The sequence below is a fragment of the Taudactylus pleione genome, unplaced genomic scaffold (genome assembly GCF_031769625.1).
Source record: "Taudactylus pleione unplaced genomic scaffold, aTauple2 ptg000229l, whole genome shotgun sequence".
Lineage (NCBI taxonomy): Eukaryota > Metazoa > Chordata > Amphibia > Anura > Myobatrachidae > Taudactylus > Taudactylus pleione.
The window spans coordinates 1,290,001-1,308,521 of NW_028284631.1; positions in this window are offsets into that span (position 1 = coordinate 1,290,001).

The window sequence follows — 18,521 nt, forward strand, 5'->3', positions numbered from 1 at the left end:
TAGGTGAGGAGGGGTGGTGTCTGCACAAATGCAGGTGTTCCCTAGGAATGCCTGGCATTTGTGGGCACTTGTGATGTCAGTAGTGGACTTCCTGCTCTATTAGAGCACGAAGTCCACTCAGGCTTGCGAGAGCTGAGGCCCTACCACAGGGTCTCCTCGCAAGCCTGATGGTCACGATAATCTTGACCATCGCCAGGCCGCTCGTAATAGCTGTTGGTGGTCACCCACAGCTTAGCGAGGGCCCGGAGGCCGTAAAAAGAAAATCCCCGCCCTGATTCAGAGCGTGTGCTCTCAAACAGCGAGTGCCTCTGAATCTTGCCCTCTGTCCTCAGGACCCCACACATTGCATGTTTTCCAGGTCTCTTCACAGAATCACAAGTAAGATATTGGCTCCAGCTGTGGATCTTTTAAAATGTGTCAGTGAGTAATGAATACACCTGTGCATCTGCTAGGTGACCAGGAAAACATGAACCATGTGGGGTCCTGAGGACCGAGTTTGAGAACCACTGGAGTAAGCCCTAGTCGGAAGTGAGTGAATGGGAAAAAAAAAACAACACAGGTGCTAAAACTTGAAATAAACAATAATCAACAGCATGTTATCAAGTGCCATACTTACAAGTCTTACTTGTTATAAAGAGTAATGAAATAATTCACAAAAATACAGATTCTAAAATAAATAACATTGTTTTTGCTTAAAGACAGCTTAATTATACATGTATTTTGCCAGTGCAGTCTTACAACAAAAAAAATAGGTTATACCAGCAGCAGTAGGGAATACTTGTAAAATTAAATTGTGACACCCAGTGCAGAATAGCAGACAACTAATATTTCATACATAACGGCAACGGCACCCCCGGACCCAGTCCTGTGCTCTCTCTTCTGTTCTCCGACTGCTCCCCCACCCCCCCCCCTTCCCTCTTTCTCTGGGGAGTTTTATACTATAATTTTGTCTCTACCTCCAGTTAATCCAATTTGTATAAATAATTTAATTAATATTTGTACGTGCTAGGCCCTCATTGGTCATCTGTGTCTTAGCCATAATATTGACACTATTCTGTGTTATCTTTTTGTTCCCATGTATTGCTCATTTAACCTTCATTTCTGCTTATTGCAGTTAAATGCTATCTTCAGTTAGGTCATTTGTTTATATAAAAACTGAGACTTGCTGTCAGCTGTTCTGGACATGTTAAAACTTATACATTTTAAACTTATAATTATTATTGCTAGAACAATGTATATAGCAGTTTAACCTATACATATCTCCAAAGTTAATCACACCTGCAGAGAAATAAATCTCAAATCTCTACATACTTTTTAATACATCATTTAACATGCTTTAAGGTAAAATATCAAACAAGATGGCTGCTGCATCAGACACACACTTGCTTACTTTAGAGAGAAAAGGGAAGGCCTTTTTCTCTCTAGGCCTGGGGCCATTTGACAAATGCGGCCTTCTGCAGCTCTCACAACTAATATATATATTCTTAATTATTTTTATATACTCTAAATTGCAGTGCAGGAAAATAAAAGTTACATAAGCATGCATATATTTGTGAATTGCTGAAGGAATATCTACGTCCACATATTCCTGCGTTATCAATAATGATTCTGTAACTCCCAGAATGGGGTGCTCATGTCTCAAAGAGATAGACAGTGAGTGCTGGTACTATTATTGTGTAAGATTAAAACAATTTATTTTAACACATTAATACTGTATAGATCATTTATATTGTACAGTGACATAAACAGTATAGTCAATTTATATAGTACAATGCACACTATATATGGGATGTAGTTAACTTACCGGTGTCCGGAATGCCGTCCACCAGAATCCTAATGCGGAACTCTGGGATTAAAGATAGGCCCAATGCCGAGATCCTGACAGCTGCCATACAGAATAAGGTGAGCGGTTTATGTTAAATGAAGGGGGGGGGAGGGGGAAGGTTAGGTATAGGGAGATTAGGGTTAGGCACCACCAGGTGAGAAGAGAGTGGTCAACAGTGTCAAAAGCAGCAGAGAGATCTAGAAGAATAAGGGGTCTATTTACTAAGCAGTGTTAGGAGACAGAGTGAAAAGTGATAAGGTGCCAGCCAATCAGCTCCCAACTGTCATCTCAGGCTGTGTTTGAAAAATTACAGTTGGGAGCTGATTGGCTGGCACCTTATCACTTTCTTATCACTTTTCACTCTGTCTCCTAACACTGCTTAGTAAATAGACCCCTAAGTGAGTAATGGTCTTTAGACTTAGCAGTGATTGGATCATTCACTACCTTAACCAGTGCTGTCTCTGTCGGGAATTTAAAGCCTGACTGAAATGGGTCCAATAAGTTGTGCATGTGAGGAAAATGTGTTAGGCGGGTGTAGGCAAGTCTCTAAGCTGGGCAAGGGGGCTGAGAGATGGGACTGTAATTTGAGAGAAAGTTAGGGTCCAAATTTAGGTTGTTTTTTTAAGAATAGGAGTAATCACTGCATGCTTGAATACTGATGGGAAGATACCAGTAGAGAGAGGGAGATTACAGAGTTTAGTTAAGGTTGGGATGAGCACAGAAGACAGAGCTCTGCTGATATGTAAGAATATACAGTAGGATCAAGAGGAGAGGTAGTAGAGTAGGAAGATGAGAAGAGTGTATACACTTCATCTTCATTTAATGAAGAGAAGGTGCAAGAGTGTTCAGGGAAGGAATTGAGCGGGTTGCTGGCAGAGGAGCATACCATTTAATTTCAGATCTTATCAATCTTGTCCTTGAAATACAAAGCAAGATCTTGGGCACTGATAGCTGGTGGGTTGGATGTGGGAAGGGTAAGAAGTGATTTAAATGTATTAAAAAGTCTAAAGAGTAGCTGGAGCCACTTCATCGAAGGGTATTTCTAGAGTTTGGTTAAGGTGTGATATAGCAGTCTTGGGAGAAGTGAGTATAGATATTGGTGAGAATAGTTGTTGCAGAAATGTAGAAAGTTGTTGAAAATTATTAGCATTAATATTTACGCAGGTTAGAGGAGGCTTGTTAGACTTCAGTGACACTGAGCTTGAAGAAATGGAGGAGAGCGTACAGGTGATAAGGTTGTGATCTGAGAGTGGGAAAGGAGTGTGAGTTCAGTAATTGAGCATATTAGGGAGAATACAAGATCAAGGCAGTGACCATCCTGATGAGTAGAGGAGTCAGACCACTGGGAAAAGCCTGAGAGAGGAGAGTAGAGAGAGTAGTTTGGAGGCACAAGGAGATTGTGGACTATTAAAAGGGAGATTGAAATCACCCATGATGATTGTGGGCATGCCAAGAGGATAAGAAGTGAGGATCCAGGCAGAAAAATATTCCAGTAATTGTTGGTGGGCGATAGCAGCAACATGCAGAGAGAATGAGGTGAAAATTGTGATACAATGTACTTCAAATTATATAAATGTGAGTGATGGAACCTGTGGTAGAACTGTGTATGTGAAAAATTGGGACAGTAAGACTCCAACCCCACCTCCTGTACTGTTTGCAGGCCTGGATGTGTGTGTGAAGTGGAGACCACCATATGAAAGTGCTACAGGGCAGCCAATGTCCGATTATGTCAGCCATGTTTCTGTTATTGCCAGTAGGTTGAAGTTGTCGAGATAAAGAGGTCATGGATAGATGTAACTTTTTTATAGTATTTAGACGCCTATCTTAAAACCCTTGCTAGGATTCAGATGTCAGTATTGAGACCTTGTGGCCGCCGGTCTCATAACTACATCCCTTGATAAGAAGCCCAGTTCCACCTGCCAGTCACACATAGCTGCCACCCAGCACCTTTTGGAGGATTCTGTCCTCACTCCTTTTAAGTTACTTGGCGACCACACTGCCCAGCGCCTGACGTCAAGGTCCTTCTGACGAAGGGGATCTAGTAGTGAAACTAACGACAATTGTACAGTTAGCGCTGGTGGCTGGCTAGATTACCGTGGCTGCCAGGCCAGGCAAGAACAGCGCTGGGGATGTGGCTGCGGCCCTCAGGCCACAGCGCCTCTGCATTCCATAAGGCACGTGTTAGTGATTTGGAGGGTGATCGGAAACGTGATGTTTATGAGGTTAGCTGGATTTATGTATGATTCTGAATTGGCTGTATGTGAGAGGGGCATGTGTGTGGGGTCTCAATTTGGTTATGTGTCACCAGATAATAAAAGCAGGAGAGCGATAAATATAGTTGTAGGTGGTGTGTGAAAGGTTTTTAAGGCGACAGGATGAGGGTATTGTAGTCAATGTATAAAGCTAAGAAAAGCGCTCGTGTATTTAAATAAGAGGTTAGTTGATTATTGTGGCTGTAATGTGCACAGGGGTGAGATGCAGGGAGAGTGGGGTACACACTGGGTGATATCGGCCAGTCAATCGAACAGCTTATATATCGCAAGTGCGTGGGCGGGTGTGTACCCCAGATATGTCTGTCAATGACATCATTGACAGACATCGCATCAGCTGTGCAGCACAGCAGATGGCTGATATATCTGCGCATCTGCTGGTGTGTACCGGTGACCTGCCGAATGCTCGAACACATGTTGCAGGGACTCGGTGGTGAGTGACCGCTCAACTGGGAAGTCAAATTTAAAAGTCCTCCCAGTTTTGACATTAGGCCCGATACATTATTCAAATGATTGATAAGTGTATATGCACTTAATGAACGTCAGATAAGTCGGCGGGGTGGCCAACCTGTCGACCTACTTTGTATCTAGCATTAGAGATAAGGGGCCCATACACCTCCAACCACAAAAAAAAATAAATCACAGATTCTGTAATTTTTTTTCTCCCAAATTAAAGATTCACCAATCTAGACCCATACATTACAGATATTTTTCAGTGCTTTACAGATCATTTTCAGGAAAGCCAAATCTGGCAATCTTGAAAGGCTCATAATTTTTCTACTAACTAGTTTACTAGATCGGCTGCATATAACGTGCAGAGTGTCCGCCGGACGCTCCATGGGTGCTGCAGTGGAAATCCTGGCTGAAGAGAGTCTGTCCAGGCACCATGCTAAATAGGAGCAAGGAAGGGGTGGGGGCAACGGTGCCGTCCACAGAGCCTCTGCGCCAGGGGCTGGCTGGCAACTTTTAGCCTGGGGGGCAAATGCATGCAGGCAGCCCTGGCAGAGGAGTAGCGTGTAGCCAGGGTGCCCGGAGCATGTGCGTGCTATGGTGCCCCCCCCCTCAAGTGTTCCAGGGAGGAGGCAGGTCCATATGGGATTAATGTAAAGTAAAAATAAAGTAGTGGTGCCCATATGCAGTGCCCCAGGAGAGGACCCCCTTATGCAGGCCTTCAGTAGTGCCCCCAGTAGTGATTTCCCCCCCATATGCAGTGCTCCTTATACAGTGCCCCCAGTGGTCCCCCCTGTGCAGTGCCTCCAGTAGTAAGCCCCTTATATAGTGCCCCCAGTAGTGGTCCCCCCTGTGCAGTGCCCCTTGTGCCCCCAGTAGTGGTACCACCTATGCAGTACCCCAGGAATGGTACCCCCTATGCAGTGCCCCTTATATGGTGCCCCCAGTAGCAGTTCACCCCCCATGCAGTGCCCCCAATAGTGGTAACCCTTATGCAGTGCCCCTTAAATAGTGGCCCCAGTTGCAGTACCCCCAGTATTGCCCTTTATATAGAGCCCCCAGCAGTGGTCCCCCGATGCAGTGTCCCCAGTGGTAGTTCCCTCCCCCTATGCAGTGCCCCTAGTAGTAGTCCCCTCCCCTTGTAGTGCCCCCAGTAGTAGCAGCCCCCCTTGTGCCCCCAGTAGTAGTCCCCCCCCTTGTAGTGCTCCCAGTAGTAGTCCCCCAACTTGTAGTGACCCCAGTAGTAGACCCCCACCATGTAGGCCCCCCAGTAGTGGTCTCCCTTGTAGGGCCCCCGGTAGTGGTCTCCCCCTTGTAGTGCCCCCCCACCCCCCGGTAGACACAGGTAATAATAAAAAAAATGTCGGTCAGCGCTACCCTACCCCCCGGCCCAGCCCGCCACTGCTCTGCGCCCTGTGCGACGGTAACGGACGCCCATAGTTAGTTACGGCCCTGTACACTAGTCCCAACTGATCTGTTAAATCCAACATGTTGGGCTACCTGATTCACCAATTCCAATGACTTTTTGGTTGGAATTTGATCTGTGAAACCCATACATTGCAGATATTTTTTATACAATCTACTGCAAAACATAGGATTGCCCTAATTCACAGGTTCTCAAACTTGGTACTCAGGACCCCAAACAGTGCATGTTTTCCAGGTCTCCTCACAGAATCACAAGTGAAATAATTAGCTCCAACTGTGGATCTTTTAAAATGTGTCAATAAGTAATTGAATACACCTGTGCACCTGCTAGGTGACCTGGAGAACGTGAGCTCTGTGGGGTCCTGAGGACCGGGTTGGAGAACCATTGCCTATGGGGGCTATAGGCTTGCCAGACCATCCCTTTAATTTGGGACACATGGGAATTACACAGATTCTGTGGCTGATAAAAACTTGGTGAAATAGTGACTTCAAGTCAGGCTGCCTTAGAACCTGTGTTTTTCACATGTGTTTCAAATTAAAGGGATAATATGGCAAGCCTAATTAGAGGCTTGATACCATGGAGTTATAGGAAAAAACAAAAGCAATTTGTGGTTCAATATGATTTATAATTAAAAGTGAAGATATTTAGAACAGAACATGAGGAAATGCCAATTACCTGTTCTCAGATATTGTTCAATGTTTGTCCAACTATTTGACACAGCTGCCTCCTAGACTGAGTGTAATCACATAGCATGCCTGATTAGGCTACATCTGAGCCAAATTGATCAGCTGATCAAAGAACATAAATTGACTATGCAGATATCAGGCCAGATTGGTATCAAAAACTATACCTCAATGAACTACAGCAAAACACAGGTACAGGTTGAGTCTCCCAAATCTAAAATACTTGGGACGGGAAGTATTTTGGATATCTGATTTTTTCTGTATTTTGGAATATTTGCATACCATAATAAGATATCTTGGGATTGGAACCCAAGTCGAAATACAGAATGCAATTATGTTTCATATACACCCTATACACATAGCTTGAAGGTAATGTTATACAATATTTGTAATAAATTTGTGTATCAAACAAAATAAATACATGAAATTCATTTTTGTTTCATATTCTAGAGTCTAGAGGTTCAATTGGGGGAGCTTGTAGCTCCTTAAGAACCAAAGACAAATCCCATGGTGCTACTGGTGGAACAAAAGGAGGCTGAACTTGCAGAACTCCTTGCAAAATTTTTTTTAACATCTGGTAATGAGGCAATCTTCCTTTGGAACCAGACTGACAGTGCAGAAACCTGCACTCTCAAAGTGGCCAGGTGGAGACCACTGTCTAACCCCGCCTGGAGAAAAGCCAGTACCCTGGAAATCCTAAAGATTTTAGGATCATACTTCCTAAGGGAACACCACTGACCAAAAGAATGCCAAACTCTGTAATAGATGTGGCCAGAGGCAGGCATCTGTGCCCTAAGCATCGTTTGAATTACAGAACTGGAAAAAGCTTTCGTTCTTAGGATGGAAGATTCAAGAGCCACGCCATCAAAGCCAGACGAAGTAAGTCCAGATACTGGCAGGGACCCTTCATTAGCAGATCCTGCCATAGAGGAGGACGATATGGAAAGTCTATTGCCAGATTCTGTATGTCAGTGAACCAATGATGTCTGGGCCAAGCTGGAGCCACCAGTATTACCGTTCCTCCTTCCTCGAATTTTCTGAGAACTCTTGGGAGGAGGGAGATCGGAGGAAAAAGATACGCCAGCTTGATGTCCCATCTTACTGCCAGTGCATCCACGAAGGCTGCTGATGGGTCCCTGACCTGTACCTGGGGACCTTGTTGTTGTGACGTGACACCAATCGGATCTATCTCTGGTAGACCCCATTTGCTTACCAGAAGCTGAAACTCTCTCGGGTGGAGAGACCACTCTCCGGCATGGATGTCCTGGCGACATCTGCTTCCCAATTGAGTACTCCCGGTATAAATATTGCCGAGATGGCTGGAAGATGACGTTCTACCCAAATCAGAACCCTTCTCTCTTCCATGGCTTCGTAACTTCTTCTGCCTCACTGTTGTCACATTGTTGGACTGGATCCGGACCGGCTTGCCCTGGAGCTGGTCCTGTGCCATAAGTGCTTTGTATACTGCTCGCAGTTCCAGAATGTTTATTGGCAGATGACTTTCCTGATTGGTCCTTCTTCCCTGAAAGGTGTGATGACCTGTCACTGCTCCCCATCCACGAAGACTGGCATCTGTGGCGAGAATCACCCAATTTGGAATCCAGAATGGGCGCCCTTTGTTCAGATGATCCTTTCTCAGCCACCACAGGAGGGAGTGATGAACCTCTGGAGTAAGAAGGATCCTCTGGGACCTTATTCGATGATACTGTCCATCCCACGTGAATGAGTGAAACTGAGCATACCCCACCATGTCGAAGGTGGATACCATTGATCCCAGGACCTGCATTGCTAACAGAATGGATACCCTTCGCTTGCATAGCAGCTTGCATATTCGCAATGATAGGGCCACAATCTTGTCCTCTGGCAGAAACACCGTCTGCGCTCGAGAATCCAGTAGAGCCCCCAGATGTACCATCTGCTGTGTTAGAGAAAGTGATGATTTCTTCCAATTGATGATCCAGCCATGCTTTTGTAAGCAGGCTATGGTCAGTTGAAGATGGTTTTGTAAAACCACCGGAGTCTGTGCCATTATCAGAAGGTCATCCAGATATGGCAGAATTCTGACTCCGTGACGCATGACTGCCATTATTTTGGGAAATACCTGGGGAGCCATAGGTAGGCCAAAGTGTAGAGCCTGAAACTGGTAATGTTGGTGAAGGACAGAAAACTAAAAATTGCTAGTGGAATGGTATAATAGGAACATGCAGATATGTATATTGAATTTCCAGGGGAACCATGTAATCATTTGGCTCCAATGCCAAAATAATTGATCGGAGAGTTTCCATGCGAAACTTGGGTACATGGATAAACCTGTTGAGGGTTTTTAGATTTAGTATAGGGCAATAAGCCCCATTCGGTTTCTGAACCAGAAACAGATTGGAATAATAACCCCTTCCTTGTTGCGACACAGGAACCGGGATTATTACCCCGCATGCAGCAGGCAGTGAATGTCTTCCTGAAGGGCCAAAGCCATGACCGCATCTGCTGGAGGATCTGTGCAAAAAACTTCTGGGGAGAATGCGTCTAGAAAGTGAGAGCATACCCCTGAGAGACCACTTCTCGGACCCAGGCATCTGTTGTTATTTGATGCCAACAATGCACAAACTGAAGAAGTCGACCTCCCACCCTGGGATCCCCCAGGAGGAGGCCCGTCCCATCAGGCAGAAGGTTTGACGTCCAGCTTAGAAGCTGGAAGACTTGCCAGGCCAGACCTCTTAGCTTGTTGTCTTGATATGCTGCGAAAACTAGATGTCTTAGAGGAAGGCTGTTCCCTTGCTTGTCCCTGAGAACGGAAAGACCAAAATTAAACCTGCCTAGACTTTATAATCGCTGTAGATGGCAGACCTGCTGACTTTAAAGCCACCAGAGTAGCTATTATTTTATCCAACTCTGCTTCAAAAAGTACTTTTCCATAGAAAGGTAAAACTTCAGCACCTTCTTTGATCCTGTATCAGCTTTCCAGGATCTTAACCAAAGGACCCTGCATGCCACTAATGAAGCTGCTGATGCTTTAGAAGCTAAAATCCCAGCATCTACAGTAGCTCCTCCCAGATAGGAAGCTGCTTCCCGTATATGGCAGATATACATAATTTGTTCTCTGGTAGCATTCGGTAGAGAATCTTCCAATGCTCCCGTCCATTCTTCAACAGCTTTGGCTACCCAGGCTCCAGCCATAGCTGGATGAGTAACAGTTCCAGATAATGAAAAATTTTTTTTTAAGACATGCTTCAATCTTTTTATCCATGGAATACTTCAGGGAAGATGCTGACGGAATAGGCAATGTAGCATTTCTGATTAAATGCGTCACATGAGCATCCACAGTAGGAGGTACCTCCCGCTTAGTACATACAGAAGCCAGGAAGGGATACAACGCTGTTATTCTCTTAATCACATAAAAACGTTTGTCCCATGCCTCATCCATAAGCTCAGTGAGCTGTTCAGATACAGGAAACTCTGTTTTGACCACCTTCTGGTGGTGATTAAACACTGGAGCTTTCATATTATAACCTGGTTCATCATCCTGAATGTCTAGGATTGATTTAACTACCTTCACCAAAGAAGAAACATCCACAGTGGATGGATGGTCCTCCTCACCCTAGTTTGACCCTGGAGAGGAACCTTTCGCATCACCTGATTCCTTTGATGATACGTCTGAATCCATATGTTGAGTAGACTGTTAAAAAGATAACTTGCACTTAGGCGCCTTAGTAACTACCGGTCTGTTATCAATATTAGATAGTGCCATACTCTAACTAGAATGGGCATAAACATCAATCCAGGAAGGATGCATAGGAGGTGCAAACATGGTATTCTGTGGACAACCCATCCAAGGAGGCATGGTGGGAGCAGCCATACGATCCACAAACTGCTTCATTACCTGGTACAAAGAGGATACCCAAGATGGCTCTTGTCCAGGGACAGGTAAACTGGATTGGTGAGGTGGCCCTTTATAACAGACAACACACAAACCATACTTAATATCCTGAGTGGCTAAATAGGCCGTACATGATTTACATGAAACCAGCACAGAGGGCTCCCCCTCCTGTATCCCTTTATCTTTTGACATGTTCAATAAAGGCAATAATTGCAATGTAATGTGACAATAGAGCAGCTAGCAAACAGTCACATACAATGCATATGTAATAAAATTACAATCAACTCTAAAACAACTACACAGACACAAAGGAATGGTTGGATATAGAGCACTATATACCTTAACCAAGGGAGAGGTATACAGGGTGACTGACCCAAACCCTCCTGAGACCAACAGTTACAGGGCGCACTGAGTGTGGACTGTGAGCGTCTCATATACACGTGGAGGGTATACGGAGCAACCCAGACGCGCAAAATATTATTGAAGGACTGCATCTGGGTCGAGGGAGGAGCTACCGGGGGTATGCCTACCTCCCCTAAGCTGCATTAACCAGCCGGGATACACTGGCCTTGTGGCGGCAGAAGCATCTGCTGCCGATCCCCGGCTTCAGACGATATGGCCCCGGTGGTGTAGTGAGGATGCAGACAATCCTGGGCCTTGACTGTAGAGGCTTCTGGAGCATCTCTGACACCTGAATCAAGAACTGCTGCACGCGATTGCCAGTAAGCCTGGAATCGCCTTACCTGACATCTCCGTGTGTCCAGTTGCAGTCCAGGTCGCAGCATTGTTGCAAACAAGCTCTTCCATGATGCATCAAAGTCACCAGCCCAGTTACAGGTGTTGCGGCCCAGCGGAGATAGATGGAGTCACAGTACATGCGTCTCAATTCAGACGCTTAGTACTGCCAGCCCAAAAACATAAAAATAAAACATAAAATAAAAGCTGAGGACTGCCTGAGCAGTCCCCTGTTACAAAGGTGCGTCTTGATCCTGCCGCACCAAATGAACAACTGAAGTCCTATGGCTAGGGCGGGGTATATATTTAGGAGGATCTCTCCAACCATAATATCCCTCATGGTATCCCTGTGGATCCCTATGAATCCTGAAGAAGAAAGTTAGCTCCATCTGTGGATCTTTTAAAATGTGTCAGTAAGTAATGAATACACCTGTGCATCTGCTAGGTGACCTGCAAAATGTGACCTGTGTGGGGTCTTGAGGACTGAGTTTGAGAACCACTGGTCTAGATAGACAACAGATGTTAGACTGGCATTAGGTTGACAGGGGCAAAAGGTTGGCACAAAAAAAGGTAGACATGCTTGAAGGTCGACAGGGTCAAAAGGTTGGCACAAAATGGTCAACACAAAAATAGTTGAGATTTGATAATTATTTTGGGGTTAGGCACTTACCCCAACAGTTAGGGTTAGGCAACAAGGGGAGGGTTAGGGCGAGGATTAGGGTTAGAAAAAAAATGTGTTGGCCATTTTTGTTGTTGACCTTCATCCATGTCAACCTTTACTGTGTCGTCCTTTTGTCCCTGTCAACCTATTGCCTGTCTAACATCTGTTATCTATCTAGACATTGTCTATCTAATTCCTGTCTATCTTTTATACCAAACCCGTTCAAATACTCATGCAATACTGCGTACTGCTGAAACAAGCACATTTTTGTATCAATGGCCATTGACTGTCGATAGTTAGCAAGCATCAGCAATAGTTTTTACATCAATGTGTAAAAACTATTGATGATGTGTACCTCAATGGACAACTCTAGCTCATCACTAGCCTGCTCTGGCTTATTGGTGGTTGTCCCTGATAATTTCCTTGATGTGGCCACTCTCTAGGGATCAGCATGAAATTTAAAAGGACAATGCTTTTTAATATCAAGTCATGGTTTATATTACTATTAAAAGCATTATCCTTTTAAATGTCATGCTGAAGCACACTCTGAATTGGCGATTTTAACAAGCCGAAGCTTCGTAAATATACCTCACCCACTGAGGGACCAATCTTTCACCTACTCAATGCCGTACTAGTGTTCATTCTAGCACCCTGCACCTTTCACAACCTGTGCAGTTCCTCTTTCCTGCCTGGGATGTCGCTGTCTCCTCTGGTGCATCAAGCACACTCTGGTATGTATCTGAGCAGTTTGTTGCATCAGTTGAGTGTGCTAGAAGCACCAGAGCAGAGAGTGACACCCCTGGCAGGAAAGAGGAACTGCACGGGTTGTGACAGGTGCAGGGTGCTAGAATGAAGACTACCATACAAAAAACCCTGGAAAATCTTGATTCATTGATCCACAAGACCTTGTTCCAGTCTTCACTAGTCATGATGTCTCTCCCATAGTGCCGAGTGGGAGGAGCGGACGGCGGCGGGAGCAGGAGTGGGGATGCGGGTAAAAGTGTGTACACACTTGCCGATATTTTTAACGATATAGTTATCATTCAGTTCACTATATCGACCAGTGTGTACGCTAGAACGATAATGACGAACGACCAACGATGTTCGCTCCTGCGGATCGTTGGTCATTGTCGTTCATCGCCCGAACATGCAGGCCAACCTGACGATATTGTCAGGTTGTTGCATGTTAGGGGATGAGGGAGGGTACCCGGCAGGCACATGCCAGAAGGGCCGATGGACAGACGGGTCGGTCTGGGTGAGCGCAAGCTTACCCGACTGGGTTCACCTGTTTCTTTACTATCTCGCCGTGGCCGCATCATTGCTTGATGATGTCATGACGCGGCCGCATCATGACGTCATTTCGCGAGTGACGGCTGGGTTTGAGGATGGCTGCTGCACACACATCGCCGCCGCGCGGCAGCGGTGTGTGTGATATTCAGCAGCCAATGAGAGTCAGACAGACTCTCATTGGCTGCTGCGCCCACTGCAAGAGCTGGGCTGGAGCTCACTCGCCTTCCAGCTTCTGCAGTGAGTAATGGGAGAGACGTCATGACATCTCTCCCATAATGCAGAGCGCGCCAGCCTGGGAGGACTGACGTGCGGCGGCAGAAGCTGTGGCTGGAGCGTGGATTCAGGTAAGTGTATTTTTTTTTTTACATGTTTGTATCTGCACTGCATCAGAGGGGGGGGCACCACTACTGGGGGGACCTCTACTGGGGGCACTACTGGGAGGGGAGCTTCTACTGGGGACTACTATTGGGGGGGGCTACTACTGGGGGCACTGCATTGGGGGGACCACTACTGGGGTGACCTCTACTTGGGGGGTACTAATACTGGGGAAGGACTATTGCTGGGGCACTGTATCAGGAGGGGGGACTTCTACTGGAGACTACTACTGGGGGGGACCAATACTGGGGGCACTGAATAGGGGGATCACTACTGGGGGCACTGCATGGGGGATTATATAAAGGGCACTGCATAGGGTATACCTCTACTGGGGGCATTATATAAGGGGCACTGCATAAGGGGGACCACTACTGGGGGCACTGCATAGGGGGGACCACACCTGGGGGCACTGTATAAGGGGCACTGGATAGGGGGGATCACTACTGGGGGCCTGCATAAGGGGGACCTCTATTGGAGCACTGCATAGGGGGGGGACTACTACTGGGGACACTATATGAAGGGCACTATATAAAGGGCACTGCATAGGGGGTACCACTTGTATGTTGTTCTAATATTAATTATATTTGTATGACCATAGACTAAGAAGTGGAAGGGGTCATGATTAGTAAGGGGAGGAGACTTTGACTGGAGCCAGATGCTGCCGCGAGGTGGGCCTGTGTGCTCTTCAAATGCCAGGGCCACTTTTTAGTCCCAGTCCGGCCCTGGTGCCCGGCACTGAACAATATTGTTCATGATATCGTTCAGTGTGTGTGCTCAATGTCGGGGACACACTAGACGATATCGCTCATGGCGCGAATCGTCTAGTGTGTACGCACCTTAAGTATAGTACTAGGACACTGCATAAGGGGCACTACTATGACAGGCACTGCATAAATGGCACTACTACTTGGGGTACTGCATAAATGGCATTACTACAAGGGGCATTGCATAAGGGGCACTACTACTGGGGCAACATTTATTATTATTTTTTGCGGGAAGGCAACATTTTTCATCTTGCACTGGGCGCCCAAGGCCCTAGTTACGCCACTGTATATGTGCGTGTATATATAGAGTATATATGTTTATATAAACAATTGTAGTGTACACTTTTAATTAGTTTAGTCCTTATGAAGTTTTTTAGAAAAAAGGGGGAATTTTCGGTTCTTTTCAAGAAGGTTTTACTAGAGCATGACCCAAAAGTCTTGATGGTTTCTTCACAGTAATATATGTTTGTTTTTTTCTTCTTCTTGGCCTGGAGTCATTTATGGGAATATGTGGGGCTTACAACACCTGTCCTGGTACTGGTCAGGCCCAACTATGTGCAGCCCCCGATGTCTACTGAGATCGGTGCTTACACTTAGTGGTATGGTTGTAAGAATATTGGTTTAATTCTGCATTTGGTCTGTGATGAGAAACTTGTCTGTCCCTTAGATGGTCCAAACTCCATTGAGTTGAGAATAGTTCCTTAATGGGGGTGTCAGTGTATTGAGGTACATCCAATGTGTAAAATACTTTTTCCGTAATTTCAGCACCTGGTATTCCTACGTGGTTCCCCATCTTAGTACTAACCAGGCCCAGTTATGCTTCCCTTCCAAGATCAGACGAGAATGGGCATACATATACTGTGATATCGCGAGGTGTTTTGGATATTATTTTTAAACCTTACTTATTATTAGAAGAAATGGAATAATTCACACCAATACCAACTTTAAAATAAATGACAATGTTTTACTTATAAAGCAAATCAATTCTACATGTATTATGGTATTATTGTCAAAGCAGACTTACAACATAAAAAACATTAATTCAGCAACAGTAACAAAATGATTATTTGCAATGCCTAGCATAGACTCCCAAGGTGACAGTCAGCCCTGTTTATACTTACAGCCCAGTGCCCCGCGACTCTCTCGACCTACGTTCTCTCCTGCTCAACCGTACTGACCCGACCTCTGCCCTTTTTGATCAATCTTTTATACTTTTTTCCTCTCTGCTACTAACATATTATAAAATGGCGAATATTAATTAATTAATTCAATATTCATCCGCACTAAACATTTCACTGATAATATGTTTTAAGCATAACAAAACCTATAATCTCCTTTCTATGTTCTCAAAATACTGGTGACCGCATATAGGCCAAGGCTATTCTGATTAGCTTCCTTCTTGCTTAGACAGATCTGAGACATGCTGTCTTCTAGCCTGTTAGTATTAAACTAACCCATGATTCTGACTTATACCTATTTCCGTAATAACACTTATACCTTTTAGATTAAACAATATTAAACAATAATAACTGTTGCTTTAGACACACACCTGCCTACTTTAGAGAGAGGGTAAACCTCATCTCTAGGCCTGAGGCCATTCGACACGTGACGGTCCTCCGCAACTTACAACTAATATATATCCTGAATCATTTCTATATACTCTTAATTGCAATGAAAATAATAATAAAAGACCTAAGCATGCATATATTCGTGAATTGCTGAAGGAATATGTACGGCCACATATTCCAGCCTTATCACTGGTATGGCTGCAAACACCCTTTGCCCTCGAATCAATAACAATTGGCACTCCTATAATTTCTACTACACCTGGTCTTCCCCCAAAGTTCGCCCTTTAGGGTACTGGTCAGGACCCATCTTGTTTATCAGGAGACATCTATGATCTGATAATAACATAGCGGTATAATAGTAGATAGGATCTATTACAAGAATGTAGCGATCTCAAAATTTTCATTGAATCCTTTAGGGGCCAATGTGTCCAGTTCAAATAGCCAGAACATCTCTCGTTTTGATAATAAGTTGCCTAGATCTCCTCCACTGTCACCCAAGGTCAAATGTTCAATGGCTTTAAACGTTTTATCTTGAGGGTTGGAGTTATGCTCAATTGCAAAATGTTTGGAGACTGCGTGTCCCTCTACTTTGTTTTTAATATTTCGGATATGCTCCTTAATCCTTAATTTCAAGGGTCTGTTGGTCTTTCCTACGTATTTGAGTCCACAAGTACATTCCAGCAAATACACCACTGATGTGGAGTTACAATTCATAAAAATTTTTATCGTGTACTCCTTAGATCCATCTGAGTTCATGAAGGTTTTCCTTTTGGGGTGGAGGAATTTACAAATATTGCAATGGCCACATTTACCTGTTCTTCGACGGGAAAAGACACACAAAGACTGCTGAGGAGGCTGATCCATACCCCTGATGACACCGTATGAACTAACCTATGACCTGCATCGTACCAGACAGTCCGGAAGCAAGAACCAATGAAAACCTGTTTGCTTGTCTCTATTGTTATTGTTGAAACTTATAAGGTATATAGCTTGTGTACTTTAGCTAGTATTCAGACATGCCCAAGTGGCCCCAGACGTCAGGAGTGATGGCTGGATACTGGATTCAGTGCGCACGCGTATGTATTATTGGTTTGTACCTTTTGTATTTACTTGCTTTTTGCGCTAATTGTTTAAATCAAAGCGTGTACTTTTTTTCTTGCAATAATATAACTTTTTGTGGTTTGGAACCACACAATTGGACTGGAAAGCAATTATTTCTTAGACGACTAGCAGCGCTAAATAGCGACAATTGGGTATAGCGATTAAGGGGTATTCATATGGGGTTACTCCTTGTTATATCTCAGTAGGTTCTTCCTGTCTAAAGAAATGAGCCCAAAATACATCCACATAGACGGCAGCACTCTGGTAAATAAATCCAACAAAGGCGGAGCTATATATGCCCAAATTTTGGAGTACTTTTATTTCTCCATCATCAGGGTCAAAATATACAATACAAAACACTTATTACACCACTGCGGCTTCTGGCGTCCGGAAGGAAGACGCTCAAACATGACGACATCATCATTCCGCTCCCGTAGCCATGGAGACCGCATACATAAAAACAATCTGTGTAGCTGCGGACATGAAGATACATAGAATAAGCATGTATTTACACACAATAGCCAGGGGCCAGTACACACTAACATGTAGCAATACTAATTCTTATTAAATATAGTCGCAGTCATTATACATAGCAGGATACATAAAAAAAAAATATCACCATTTGCATATAGGGAAACATCTACCCATATAAACAATTATTGCTGACATTGCCTGTTCTATATCTATACAAAGTGGGTCACATCTGAGGTGAATCTACGCAAATAGAATCAACTGAAAATAAAACATAATAAAAACATAATAAAAATCAAAATGAATAGGAAAAAAAAATCAGGTAAATATAAAGTTAAAGGAAACTGAGTAATCCCAAATTTCCATTGAGACCCCTAAGTGCCATGATCCTTAGATGGTAGATCCATCGTGTCTCACAACGCAGTATTCTCAATGATCTGTCACCACCTCTCACCAATTTAGGGATATGGTAAATAATTATGTACCTCATGGCAGCCACATTATGTCCTTACATGCCACCGGGTGGTCACTGCTACCAGATGTAATGGTCGACCGGTATAACGCCATTCGTTACCCTGAGGGTCCTATCTATTTTCCCCACATATGTGAGGCCGCAGGGACAGGCGATGAGATGGGCAATACATTTTGTAGTACCTTTTCCCACTATGTGGGTGACAAATGCTATTACTTGCCGCTAAATACCTGCAAGTAAGGCAATTTAGGCACTTGTAGCAACCATTCTTTGGTTGCAAAGAAATGACCAGTTGTATTGTCATCCAAACCTGTAATGTCAGTCTTAACCAACCAATCGCTGATGTTATGGCACCTAATATAGCAGGGCATAAACTATAAAGTATTGTGCAGTTTCAATTCCTGGTCAGAAGTTATCATGGGCTAGTACTTCTTGGTGGATTTGCTAATCCTGTTACTGTGTAAGTTGAAATAATTCACCCAAGGCATTCTTACACCCTGTTTAATCACATTGTCTTCCCTTGGCACCATAAGCTTGTTGCGTGGGACCGCCAAAG